This window comes from Melospiza melodia, chromosome 6, assembly GCF_035770615.1.
Source record: "Melospiza melodia melodia isolate bMelMel2 chromosome 6, bMelMel2.pri, whole genome shotgun sequence".
Lineage (NCBI taxonomy): Eukaryota > Metazoa > Chordata > Aves > Passeriformes > Passerellidae > Melospiza > Melospiza melodia.
The window spans coordinates 29,898,604-29,911,838 of NC_086199.1; the positions used below are offsets into that span (position 1 = coordinate 29,898,604).

The 13,235-nt window shown below is 34.6% G+C and overlaps 1 long non-coding RNA gene across 3 annotated transcripts in view; it reads left to right on the forward strand.

The window, feature by feature from the left end:
- The window catches only part of LOC134420361 (uncharacterized), a 47,987-nt gene that overhangs the window by 20,100 nt on the left and 14,652 nt on the right, over window positions 1-13,235 (forward strand). For 2 of the 3 annotated variants that reach the window (XR_010028321.1, XR_010028322.1), the window contains exon 3: window positions 1,773-1,860. The exons of the other annotated variant lie outside the window; for it this stretch is intronic. This is a non-coding gene — a long non-coding RNA (uncharacterized LOC134420361). The remainder of the gene's footprint in view (window positions 1-1,772; window positions 1,861-13,235) is intronic. 3 annotated transcript variants of the gene reach the window in all.

The following is a 13,235-nucleotide window of genomic DNA, read 5'->3' on the forward strand; positions in this document are numbered from 1 at the left end:
TCATTCAACTGAAATGCATGTACCAGATGGTGCAAATAGCCCAGTATATTTCAATCCTGTATCCATGTCAAAAAACAGGCAGACTGCTGCAGTTCTTGGTTGCTGCACCTCATGGTATCAAAGGCTGGCTAAGAAGAGTGACACTGCTTGACGATGAATAAGATTTTTCAGGTCTGGCAGGGAAGTTGCTTTGGAAGCTAAAATCCTGCTTCTACTCTGTAGGAGTTGCTTTCATGATTAATTAATTGTGTTTACGCTAATCTACAAAGGATGTAAAGAAATATAAAAACAGAGTTACAGAAATGTGTCTAGTTAAGATACTTTATAGTAACCATTTCATGCCTGCATTTCAAGTGTATTATAAACTTGCTTTCTAGATTTTTAAAGGAAATTTACCTAAACCAGAAAGTTCTATATTGTATTTCTCAACATTCTTTTACAGGAGGACCACTGAGATCTGTGTTTGCTATGTGAACAGCCTAGATCTCTGACGTCCTTAGGTCAATGAAGTTTGAAAGTATCTTGAGGGCTAGGCAGTGCAGTGAAGGTCACTAGCAGCTTTCATCTGATAGCACCTGCTTAGAGTTTGGCCTCAAGACTTTCAAAATATCTCCATAGTAAAGCCTTAGATATGCAAAAGTCACAGCTCTAGAAAAATGATGATATGAGGTTTCGAAGAGTGGACAGTTGTTTATCTTTGAAAACAGAAACTGGAGATAGTAGTTGAAAGCTGTGGCAAAAGTCAGCATTCTCTCTGTTGGTTTTCTGACTCCTAAATGCTGTAACAGTAACACAGAGTACAATAAAATTTATGCCCTGCTATTCATTCTTCTGGCATGTTACTAATCCCACAAGTAACAGAAAACTCACATGACACATTTGAACAGCAATGTGCTTTCTCACCCTGTCCTCTGTCACATCTGCAACAGTGTGTCTCTCTGAAGACCCAGGCAAAGTATTCCTCTACCTGTTTGGGTTACCTGTGAATTTTTTTCTTAATGTTGTTTGTAAGTTAGGATATGAGAATTTTAAAACATTGTGGAGAATTCTGGTTTGACTGATTTTAGTGGTCTTTGGGATGATTTACAAGTGGATTAGGAAGGGACAGCACTCTTTTACCTGTTCAACCTGTCAAGCTTCAAAACTTTTCTCTGTATTTTTTATTTTATTGACAAATCTTTATTGCTCTGAATCCCTAAACGTTTATGGTTTTTTAACAACTGTAGAGATAGATGCCTTGCATGGAAAACTATCTTCCTCCCTGAACAAAGAATTTCAGGACAGAAAAGAGTACTACAGAACAGTTCATATAGCTGAAAGACCTGTCTTGCAATAAATTACAGTTAGTTGCACGTTCATTTTGCATTACCACATGTAGTGTCGGTATGTTTGTTGATAAATCGATGTATGTGTATTTGTTTTTATATTCAGAAGCTCTAGCTTGCCTGCAGTCATGGTGTAGGTGGTTCTTCTCATGTGCATTGTAGTTACAGGAGTATAATTTTAAGCAGAAGTCATTCTGAAAAGAATTGTTTATTTAGCTAAAGGCACATCATAGATTAGGTGGAAACCATCAAACAGGCCATGGCACCAATATATATATAATGGAAAATTTTAAAATATAAGTCAGGAGAGAAAGGATATTTAATATGATAGATGGAAGTGCCATGAAGACTCGTGGGATGAAGGTAATAAGAGAAAGTTTAGACTGTCTACCTGAAAAATTCTGGACAGCAAACTAGTTGCACTAAACAACTGTATGTTCTCTACAGGGAAACATTAACAGTCCAATTGCTTGAGATTTTTGAGAGGCCAAAGGAGCAGCAAAATACATGTTGGGGAAAAAGCTTGAATTGGCAGGTAGGTAGATTAGCTGACCTATTAGTTCTTTTCTATTGCAAACTTCTAAGATTTTATGTGGGGAAAATTCCTTTTCAACCCACGCTGGCAATCTGTTTATGTTCTGAAGTATGATGATTGACATCCCTTTTAACTTTTAACCTAGAGAATGTCTCTGCAAGTGTTATTCCTACATATAAATGTCTAATGCTTTTAATAAAAAAAAAAAGTCTCTCAATTAGGGGACTGTATCCATGTGCACATGCAGAATGGAGATCACAACAGAGTCTGAGGTGTTATCGCGGCATGGGCAGCACTCCCACTCAGGAAGGATGGGGCGTTGAGAAGGAAAAGGGAGCATTTGGGGCTTTATAGACTAGAGAGTGAAGGCAAACAAGAGAAAAGTAGATAAAAACAGTCAGAAAGAAGAGTATAATTTTTATTGAAAGAGGGAATGGGAAGGAAAGAATAGAGAAAAATGGGAGGGTTGCAAGATATATGAATAGAGAAGCAAGATAGGCAATGAGAGCTGATTTATGGAATAGAAGAATCGGAACAAATAAGGATGTTCTGCTGTTATTATGGTGCCAGAGTAGCTTGCTACCTGTAAGCATTTACCTTTGGTTCATCTACATGCAGCCTTATTTTTTTTTTATTTCAAACATTGTAATATTTAGCAGGCATCACTGAAGCACACTGCATGGATTTTTGTGATAAATTGTGTATTTTACAAATAAAATTCAGCTTATACATCTTTCCTGTGAAATAAAACTTAAAAAAATATAGAGCATTTAGAAAACTGTAGCACCCTAGTAGAAAGAAGTTCCATGTCCTGCGAGTCTTTCCTGCATTTTTATCCCTAACTGGGGGACTGGAGATGGATTTTTGAGAGGGAAAACATTAAAAAAGATACATTTAAGAAGTTGTAAACTAGCAAAACTTCATGTATTTAAACATTACAGAAATACTCTTCACATGTTATGGTATGAAACTAGAGCTCATTGTAAAAAAAGAAATTAAAAATTGCAGAAAATTCCAGTTAATCACAAATATCTTTGCAATGTTACTTGTTCTGACTTAAAGAAGTTTGCTGAAGCATCAACTTCATTTCTGTCGAGGACTGTAAAAAAGATTGAAGCCGGGGCCTGGAATATGAACAAACAATGCATCTAAGCTAGTGCCCCACAGAATATTTTAAAATTATTTAACACAAATCATCTCAGTGTCAACAACTCATCACAGATAAACTATCTAATTAACAGAAGCCATCATAGTATTTGAGAACTCAGTCTTGGCTCAGTTGATATACCAGAAGGGCACTCCTTGATAAGCAAAATTTTTAAAGGAAGGTTTAAAAAACATTACTGCCTGAAGTAGATTCTTCTTAGTTTTCAATTAACCCTCTGCTAGGTTGGGGTTTTTAGTTGTTTGGATTTTTGAAATCTTAGTGAGATAACAAGCACAGGTTGACCTCATGTTCTCAGGTATATTCCAAGCTAAGACTCTGTTACACAGTCTATTTTATGATGCAATATTTTTTCAGTGAGTCTGCCGTGCACTTGGAACCATGCCAAAATGACAGCTCAGTTAACAAAAGTGTCCCCAGCTTTTGTAAGCACTTCTGAGATAGTTTTATCCCACTTCTTGAAAATTGCAAAGGTTGTCAAAATCCTAAGGAGATAAAACTTTACCGCAAAACACTTTTGAGCATCAAAGCATTGGCTGGTTGTTGCAGCACCAAACCAGCCACTTATTGGAATTGCACTTATTACAGGTGATTCACTTCCCTGCAGGAAATCTGTGGGGAGAGAAAGATGATAATGGGATCTGTGAAAATATAATACAGACCAAAAGTCACTGAAAATAGCTTGTGGGAAATACTGAAAAGAACAATCTCTCATAAGTCTCTGGGGGGGTGATGCTTATATGTTGCAAGGAGATGATCTAGGGCAATAATATTCATTACCCTAAAACTGCTCCTGAAAGTAGTCTTTTTCACAGAGGAAATGTGAAATAACACTTAGGAAGGAGTGAAGTACTGTCTTTTTTCAATCCCATCCTGGGTAGATTATTTGCTACAATATTTGCCAAGTGTATGGCAGAAATAGGAAGAATTGATCTCTTTTTCTGAGCTCAAGGAGATCTCACTGCTGATATCAAGTCTTGGAAGTGAACAATTTATCCTTAGCCATTATATGATTCCTACAGCATTTCTAGGTTTGAACAAAGCATACTCTCCACCACCTTACCAAATAACACTACTGAGTTTCCCAAAGTCTTTTAAGAAAGAATTCAAAAATGACTGATAAAAGAGAATAATCTACAGATGTTTTTCACAAAATATTATTCTGCAGCAGAAAATAGATTTTAAACATTAGTTTCACTGAGATTTATTGTTACATCTGTGGAGGTATTTAGGCAACTCAACTACCTACCTTTGTGGTTTAGAACTCTAGTTTTAAAAGCTTTTAACAATAAATCATAATAATAATAATAATAATAATAATAATAATAATAATAATAATAATAATAATAATAATAATAATAATAATAATAATAATAAATCATCTGCATATTTTCATCAAAATACTCAACATTTTCAGTGGATTAGTTGGCAAATAGGTTATTTTCAACAGAAAATGCTTGAAAATAAATGTTCCCTTCTTTCTTTGAAAATTTTGAATGCTGTGAGTTTTGAAGATTTCTTATGGTCAATTCATTAAAAATTATTGCCCAGTATAACTGTATAACTTCAATCCTGTATAACTTTCAATCCTGTATAACTTCCCAGAGCTATTGAGGGAGACCCTGATAAGGAAAACAGTAAGTCATAATGATCAATATAATGGTATCAAAATGTCCTACAATGAGTCAAATGTACAAACATTAATTTATTTTTCTTCACTTTCACTTGGCACTTCAGTAGAGGTGATATTATTTTAGGAACATTCTGATAAGGAACATAGGGGTAAAGACTCTTGGGAATCTGCAGGGATCATTGAACTTGAAGGGCAGGAGGCCACCCAGTAGATACACAATACATGCCAGTATAATTCTATTGCCTCTAGTAAAATAGACTGAAAAAAAGTCACAAAAGCTGTGAGCAGCTGAAGGAACATATTTGGCAAGACCAAGACAATTGATAATGTTTTTGCTCTGCTCCATTTCCAATTTTTGTTAGACATTTCTCATTATATGGGTTTACACAACTTGAGGTCAGTTTATTTAAAGTTCTAAGGAGATTTCTCCACGGGATAACACTCCAGAGAAACTTTGTGTGTTGTTCATCACATGAACACAAGTCTTAAGGAGCGTAGCTGGATATAAGTACATTAATAAATTCATTTCTGAGTTAATTCTTTCATATTTAATGGATTAATGTACCATTGAAGTTAGCAGCAGTGATGACAATGACATTCTTGTACATTCCTCTAAAGATGTGGAGTATCTCAAATAAGTGTTGCAGAAATAACTCATTTTTCAGCTCCCTGGCAGTTCCAGATAATGATTTCAGATCAATTCAAATTAATGGCAGCTCTTGGACTATTTTCAATGTTTAACATGCGCACATATTGTTTTACCAGACAGAGATATGCACAAACTTGATGTTTTCAGATGTCTTCTCCAAGTCTAGGAAGCTACTGCATATATGTCCTGTTGTCTTTAACAGTTCAAAAAAGTGATGAACCTGATCACTCCACAAAAATTAAGTAATTGTTAATAAATCCTGACTTCAATTAATTTGTTTCTATAAAAAGAATAGCAAAAACTTTTTAAAAAGCACTAATAATTCCCCCCCACCCCCAAGTCCCCAAAGTATCAGGCTCCACCCCTAATGTCCCTTTGCAAGAAAATGTGACAAACTAGGCATACCATAAGTTTATGTGAAAAGACTAATTTCAGAGAAAGAGTCTTCAATAAAAAATGGAAATTACATTATTTCTCAAGTGATGATTTGGATTTACACATACTTTGCATCTATAATGAATATACACACAACAGAATGACTGGAGTCCAAAAATGTCTCTACACCATCACTGTATTTTTCTGAATCTGATACTGGCAGCATGATGAATCACTCTCTCATAAATGTTAAAAAATGAGATGGCTTGCATCTGATAAGTGTTAGAAAAAGGGTTAGCTTTCTTGGGGTGGTAGTATCAAATTGGGATTAACATTTTCCACTTAGCCCCTTCTGCTTCTGGAGAGGCTGACATAATTTAGTGACTATGAAAGTAACACCTTTGTCATTTTCATTGTACTTCATTTCACCTTCTCATTTGTGTCTTTTTAAAATAAGATGTCTAACTGAATACAGTAATCAATGTGCCATCGATTTATATAATGCAATTGTAATCTTCTCTTTTCTATTCTCTGTTCCCTTCTTAACACAATTTAACATCTTATTTGCTTTTTTAATCACCGCTGAACAAGTCTCTTCATTGAGCTGTCTACAGTAATGCCTGGATCTTTTTTTTTCCTGAGAGGTTACAACTAATTCAGAAGACATCATTATGTATAAATACTTTAGACCATTTCAAATGTGTTTTTAGGGGGGGTCTTATCTGTGTTGAGGCTTATCTGCTGCTCAGTTGTTCAACCAGATTTTTTTGCAGAATTCAACTAAAGCTCTTCATAGTTCCTTAATTTAAATGATTCCTAAATTTAAATAATTTAAATGAATTTAAAATTTCAGCTGCTTTATCACATTTAGTCTTTATCCTGTTTTCAAATTCAACATACAGAGTGAGGAGTACTTTTGCCAAAACTGTTTTATGTAGTTAACTCTGTATTCATCATGCTGGAAACAAGAATTTTGTTGCTGTTCTGTTAGTCTATGATTATATAGCTGCAATACCAACAACGACTAAATAGGATAAACACCCAAGAAACACCTGAAAAACACCCACTGTAAAACTATAAACCTGGGGTACATAACAGTCTAGCCATAGCTACATGTCACAGCATTGATTTATCTTCCTAAACCAATCTTAATCATAGGACACTTCCCTCCTATATTATGCCTGTATTTTTGTATCATCAAATTTTTAATAGTTCAGTAATTTACTGACTTCTGCTTTACTATAGAGATTTTTGCTGATTTCCATATGAATTAGTTTACAATTAAGTCACCCATGTGAAAACTACAATTTAGTAACTAAAATTGTAGTGGTGGTACAGAATATATTAAAATTAGTTTTTCTATTTCTGGCAAGCAATGCTTTGCCTCATTGTTTTCTTGCAGAGAACTGGCCATCACTGGAAAATTTAAAATATTTATAATATTTACAAAATTATGTTCTATAATATCTCTTATCAAAACAAAAAAATAATACTGCAAAAAAATAATACTTCCATTTTCACTGCCATTTTTCTGTATTTGTCTGGAGCATATTGAGATAAGAGTCATGCCTCTTTGTTGCAATCACATTACAATTAGTAGACAATAAACACAGGAGATACATCTCCTATTACACCACTTTTAGGTTGCATTATATTTCTCTTTTTAAGTGTATTAACTATTACTGCAAGACAGCTCACTGTTAAATGATTTCCAGGAAAACATAACTACCTGCTAATATGTGTAGCAATAGTTTCAATTGTTTTAATTTTCTGTTTCTTCATAATTTAGAGACTGACGTAGTTACATCTACATATGTAACTACATTACGTTGCTGGATTTCCTAGAATTTCCCTCATTAAGTTTTATTTTTTTTTAATAAATCTCTCCATTCAGCCTTTGTGTAATAGCTAAGGGTAAAGAATCTTCAGCCTTCTCAAAAGACGAATTTTCTGCTATAAACAGCGTGCCGTTACAACTCAACTGATTGCAAAGAATTTGGATTGCAGTGTGATTCAAGTCTTTCATTGAACTGATATTATCCACTCAACCTCAGCAATACCTTAGAGAAATACAAAGCAGAGTAACTGTCTTTTATATTGTACTCTCTCAGTGCAAGAATAATAGAGATGCCATGAACATTGCAGAGGTGTCACATTAGCTGCTGAACTAAATGGTGTGAAGGAAAGGGAACTCATTGTTAATTTTTTTACAAGGATGGAATAGATGAACATTGCTTACAAATGAGCTTTATTTAGTTTTAAACACATTTCATGAAGTAAATAGTATATTTCCCTAATTTTCATGTCTTTTGGTATGCTTCCAAAAACTTGGAAGTGAATTAGTGTGCAATTTGCATCCAAATCTCAGCCAAGGGGATGTGGTTTATTATAATACATGGCCCTCCTAATTATTGAACAGCCCGAGAAAACTAGGCACAGTGTGCATCTGTTATTGCTTGACCACACTGCCAAACATAATTTGGCAAGCACAGAAATGTACATTGAGCAGACCTACAGTCTAATTTGCATTAGTTTGTAGTAATTATATGAAAGCTATAACTGAACCAAGCTTGTCCTCTTTTTAGAGCACATCATTCTTTTTGAAAAGAAATCTCAACCAAAAATACAAAACAATTAAATAGCACACACATACACAACCCTGAGAAACTCCTTGTTTGCATAGTAGACTTTCACAGTATTATTTAATGATTATCCAAATGTTATTTCTGATTTCTGTGCATTCTGTAAAATATCAAACAAGGATTTTTTTCCTGCAGTTTATATAGGCCTTTCTGTGTTTTCTTTCATCCTCATTCAGAAATTTTTTATCTCTTCTGCTGAATTCTAAAATCCTATATGGTTTAATACCATGTAACTGATGATTAAAGTTACTGGTGTTTTTAAATTTAATTGCTAAGGAGTAACAGGAGGAAAGTCCTGCCTTTCATAATTTGCCTTTGGCCCTTTCCATAGTCATTTAATTCAAACTCTATTCTGACTAAAAGAAAAAGTCTTAGTATAAGCCACCTCATGCCACAGTAATCTGGAAAGTAGTCACCTAAGCTCAGGGAGGTTGGGATGCTATGGTAAAAATACAATTAGGTTTTGTCCTACAGAACTTTCAAGGAAAAAAATCTTGTTTCCCCTCTTATTTTTCTAGTTAGATCATATATTCAGATAGACAGACATCATGGCTCTGTATTAAAGATGATTGGAATCCTAAACTAAATCAGTAGATGAGGAAATAAAGAAGAATCTCATCTGCAGAAAGTATTATTGTGTAATATTTTCTAGAAATGCAGAGGCATAAAAAGATGAGAGAGTCAAATTCAATCCCCATTGAAATCAATGACAAAGGGTAATCATTCAAACAGCCACAGGATCAAGCATAGAGGAAGGGCAGGTCCTTTTCTCCCCTTCTTTAAGTAAACACTGGCATTTTCAGCTTCTCTGCAGGGGCTGGGAAGCAGAGGCACAGTCTTTTTTGTTGGTAAACAGCTTGACATTTTGTAGTACTGGACTAGTCAAAGGGCTTTCAATCTAGAGTTTGAGTATTAAGAAATAACTGTGTATTCTCTATGTACTTGGGTATTCTCAGATAGCTTAGGGTAATTATTAGCCAGCACACCCAGTCAGAAACATTTACTGTGAAATGACCATACGGAGACTATGTAAATGAGTTTCCAAGAGTGAAAATGCAATGAAGTATAAAAATGAATAAAACCTGCTGAATATTGCTGAATGAGTGAACACTACCTCTATACTCTGAATAGCTGATCAAAGCTATTTTCATAAAATAAACCAAACTTGCAATAAGTTAGAGGGGAAAGAAATCCCAATGAAGCATTTACAAATGGCATTTTACAGTTGACCAAAAAACATTCAATTTCCTTTCCCACAGTATGTGGAAAATAAAGATAGCCTTGCTTATACGATAGCCCTGCAAAACTGCTTTATTTTCTATTTTAGTTGTTTAGTTTACTTCTACAATAAGATAATAGTTGCATAAGAAAACAGCTTTTTATTGAACCAGTCTCTTTTCGCATATACGTCCTCTCACTTCAGGGGCTGAAATAAAGCAATGGAGCAAAGAAGCTGGGGAAAAGGATTGTCAAGTAAAATCACACTGGTTTACTATTTTTTTAGCACCAAAACCTTCCTTATTTAGTTTGTTGTTATTTGTGTTGTGGTTTTTGTTTGTTTGGTTGGTTGGTTGGTTTGGTTTGGGGTTTTGGGGGGGGGGTTTGTTTGTTTTCTGTGGGTTTTAAATTTTTTTATTGTTGTTTTCTTTTGTTTGGCAATAACTAACTAAAACCCATTAGTTAGTTACTAATTAGTTACTAATTGATTAGTTACTGCTTCTGATGAAATACAAGAAGTAGATTTGGTTAACAGTGCAGAGAGTTTTCTGTGCTGCAGGTTCCTTATGAAAAGGGATTTGGCATGTCTGGTTTTACGATCCTTTTTTTGTCTAAAAGTCATTCTCATGAGCATGACCAAATGAAAAACACTTTGTTTTTGGAGTGTATTATTATGTAATTAATAATTTCAAAATGAGATTATTTTTCTCCCTTTGTCTTAATTGATTTTTCACTTTTTTTTTTGGCTCAGAGAGCTACATTCATCCAACTTGTGACATGACCATAAATAGGAAATCTTTCAGAGAGTGTAAGTTAGGTTTCCCCTCTGAACTACAAGAATAGCCACTGTACTGCATCCCATTCTTGCATTGTAGTTAAACACCTTAAGGTATTGTGTTAAAACCATAGTTTTGGAGATACTTAAACAAACCACTTTCTGTTAGTGAAAGTTTGCACAGAAGATCTGTGTCCTACAGTATGGGTACATGCATTTCCTTTCAAGAAACTGATGGGCTTGTAATGGGGCATGAATTGTGTCTGTGAATCTCTTGGAAACAGATGTCATGCAAACTTCATGCAAAGTGACTTCCCAGGAAGTAATTTTCAACTGATTTTCAGCTTTTGCAAGTTACTGCAGCATAGTTTGATCTCCAGTCATTTCCAGCTGCACAATTAGAACTGGGGTCGCTACTTGGAGCCTTTTGAATGAACTGATGGGCTTAAAGCCATACAGAAGACAACTTGAAGCCTCCCAAGGAGGGATAAGCCTAGACTTAATTAAGGAACTCAGCTTTAAAAGGAAGGATTTGGCATGAGTGAAGGTTTTCTGTCTGTGGAGCTGTTTAAGTCTCCAAACAGCTCACTGCAACAAGAGAGTGGCATAGAGTGGTAAGAAAAACAAGGAGGAGGGGCTTTTCCTCTTCAAATAATTTCTTACTGGATTCCCAACCAAAAGAAAATTTTCTCCCTAAAAAATGTCTCTAAGAAATAGAGCTTGTAGTCGGTAGCCAAATTTTAATTTTTTTTTCACTGAAGGTTTCCACTGAAAAATGTGTATAACTGCTTGTTGTTCTTATGATCGTGTCTGTATTTAACTTGTCCTGTTTACAGGCTCAGCTTCAATCCCCTTAGTTACCTAAGAATAAGTCTTGCCTTGATTTTTTAATGCCATCTTTTTTCTATCCATGCCATGTACAGTCTTTTTTCCCCTCAGCCATAAAGATTACCTGCATCAATGAGGCTTTCAGTATACTTGCTCATCCCAGTCTTCTTCAGAATGTGTTTAGCAGCACCAACTCTACTGAGCTGTGAAAGGAGTAGCAGGGTGAATTTACCAGGCTGAAGCAAGATAAATGGAATAAAAAATATGGTAGAGAGGGACTTGGCTGTGTAGAATATAAGGAAACAGACTGTGGTCTCTGGAAGTAAAAAGAATGCAGTTAACATTATTTTTGCTACAATGCTGCAGAAAAGACTGACTATGTCAAGGGGCTAAAAATCTAAATTACCACTTCTGGAATTCCCACTTGAAGAATATTTTCACTCCTGTGGGATTTCATTCTGTTCCTTGTGTGTATTTATAGGTCTTACAGGTTCTAATAAAAACTTTACAGAAATTCCTAGGTTATCCTGACTGTTAGAACTACATAAAACTCAAGCCCAAAATTGTATCTAATATCTTTTTCCCCGAGCCACAAAGGGAAGGCACCACTCAGGAACCATCTATCTAAACCATCCAAACCCTACTGGCAAGGAAGTGCTAGGCCAAGTTACACATTTAATATGAATTTTCAGAGAAGGGAAGTTCCCACATTTTATCTCGGGCAACAAATTTTGTATCAGCTTTGGATTAGTCAAGGAGGTCTTTCAGGGGCAAAAAAACCCCATTTCTGTTTCAGATAATACAGGCACTGTACAGTGTACATTGCTGAGTTAATTTGTTCCAGGAGTTAATACCCTCAGTGTCAGAGAAACAATAGAAAACTAAAATCTTGATTTCTTGTTCTATCTTTAGCTTTTACTGACTTGCTCATTTTTTTTTTTATTAGATGAAACAGCTGTTTCATACCTGGTAATTACACATCCAAATCAGTTGTCCTTTATGAACTAAGCAGTTCCTAAATCTACTACTTGAGAACAGTTTTCCATTTTAATGGCACCAATTGTCTGGTGGAAAATATCAACATGAAATTTTTTTGTCATATAAATGTTCAATAACCAGACTAGAAATTTAAAATATTCACCTTTCTCACTCTAAGATAACTTATGAATGTTTTCCACAATGACTATTTGCTCTTGATATAGCATACAAAGGAAAAAGTGATTAAGTGCAAAAAAAAAAAATTGGCTGTAACTTATATAAACAATACATTGTAATTTGTACTAAGAAAATTTATTTCTTAATATATTTCTTTTTAATATCATGCATAAGTTTAGACACTGAGCCTATTTAATTTGGTTCTCCCTTTTTCAGAAAGATTTCAAATAAAAACTATTACTTTTCACATAGATTAAAGGATATACAAAACTAAAATGCAAGATGCTTTCAGATTTTGTGAGTGTAGAACTCACTGTAGTGTAGTGGAGAGAATATCCCAATCTGAACAGCTGGTGATCAGTACAATGGAAATAATTTGAAATAAAATGGAAATAATTAGTACTTGGAAATAATATATTTTCATGTTAATATCAGGTGATTTCTCCTTACATTTTGTCAATAAAATGGCACATGTGGGCCTGAGGTTTACCTTGACTAGCAACATTAAAGTGAAATTTGTTTTGTTTTCAGTAATTTATAAAAGTTTACATTGCTTGATATAAAATACATCATTTCTCAGCAGTGAAAGACATAGCCTGAGTCTTCAGACAGTGTGAAACAATAGCTCTAAGGAAAATGTAAATTCACTTCTGTGGTGTTATAATTCTGACACTGAATTCTGAAAGGTAACATTTTAAATGTTTTAACAAAATTTCGTAGCAACGAATTTCTTCAGTCTTCACTAACTGATTTCCTGTTTACTTTTCCCACAACAAAATTATCCACGAGAACACTTACAGCCTGAAATAAAGTAAAATCCACTTGTCAAAGGGTTTCTTATGCTGTCTGCACTATAGTGTGCAATTTATCATAATTAATTGCCATCAGTGGAGGACTTCCCAGTGAGTACTAAACCTATGTGTATTTGACACAGA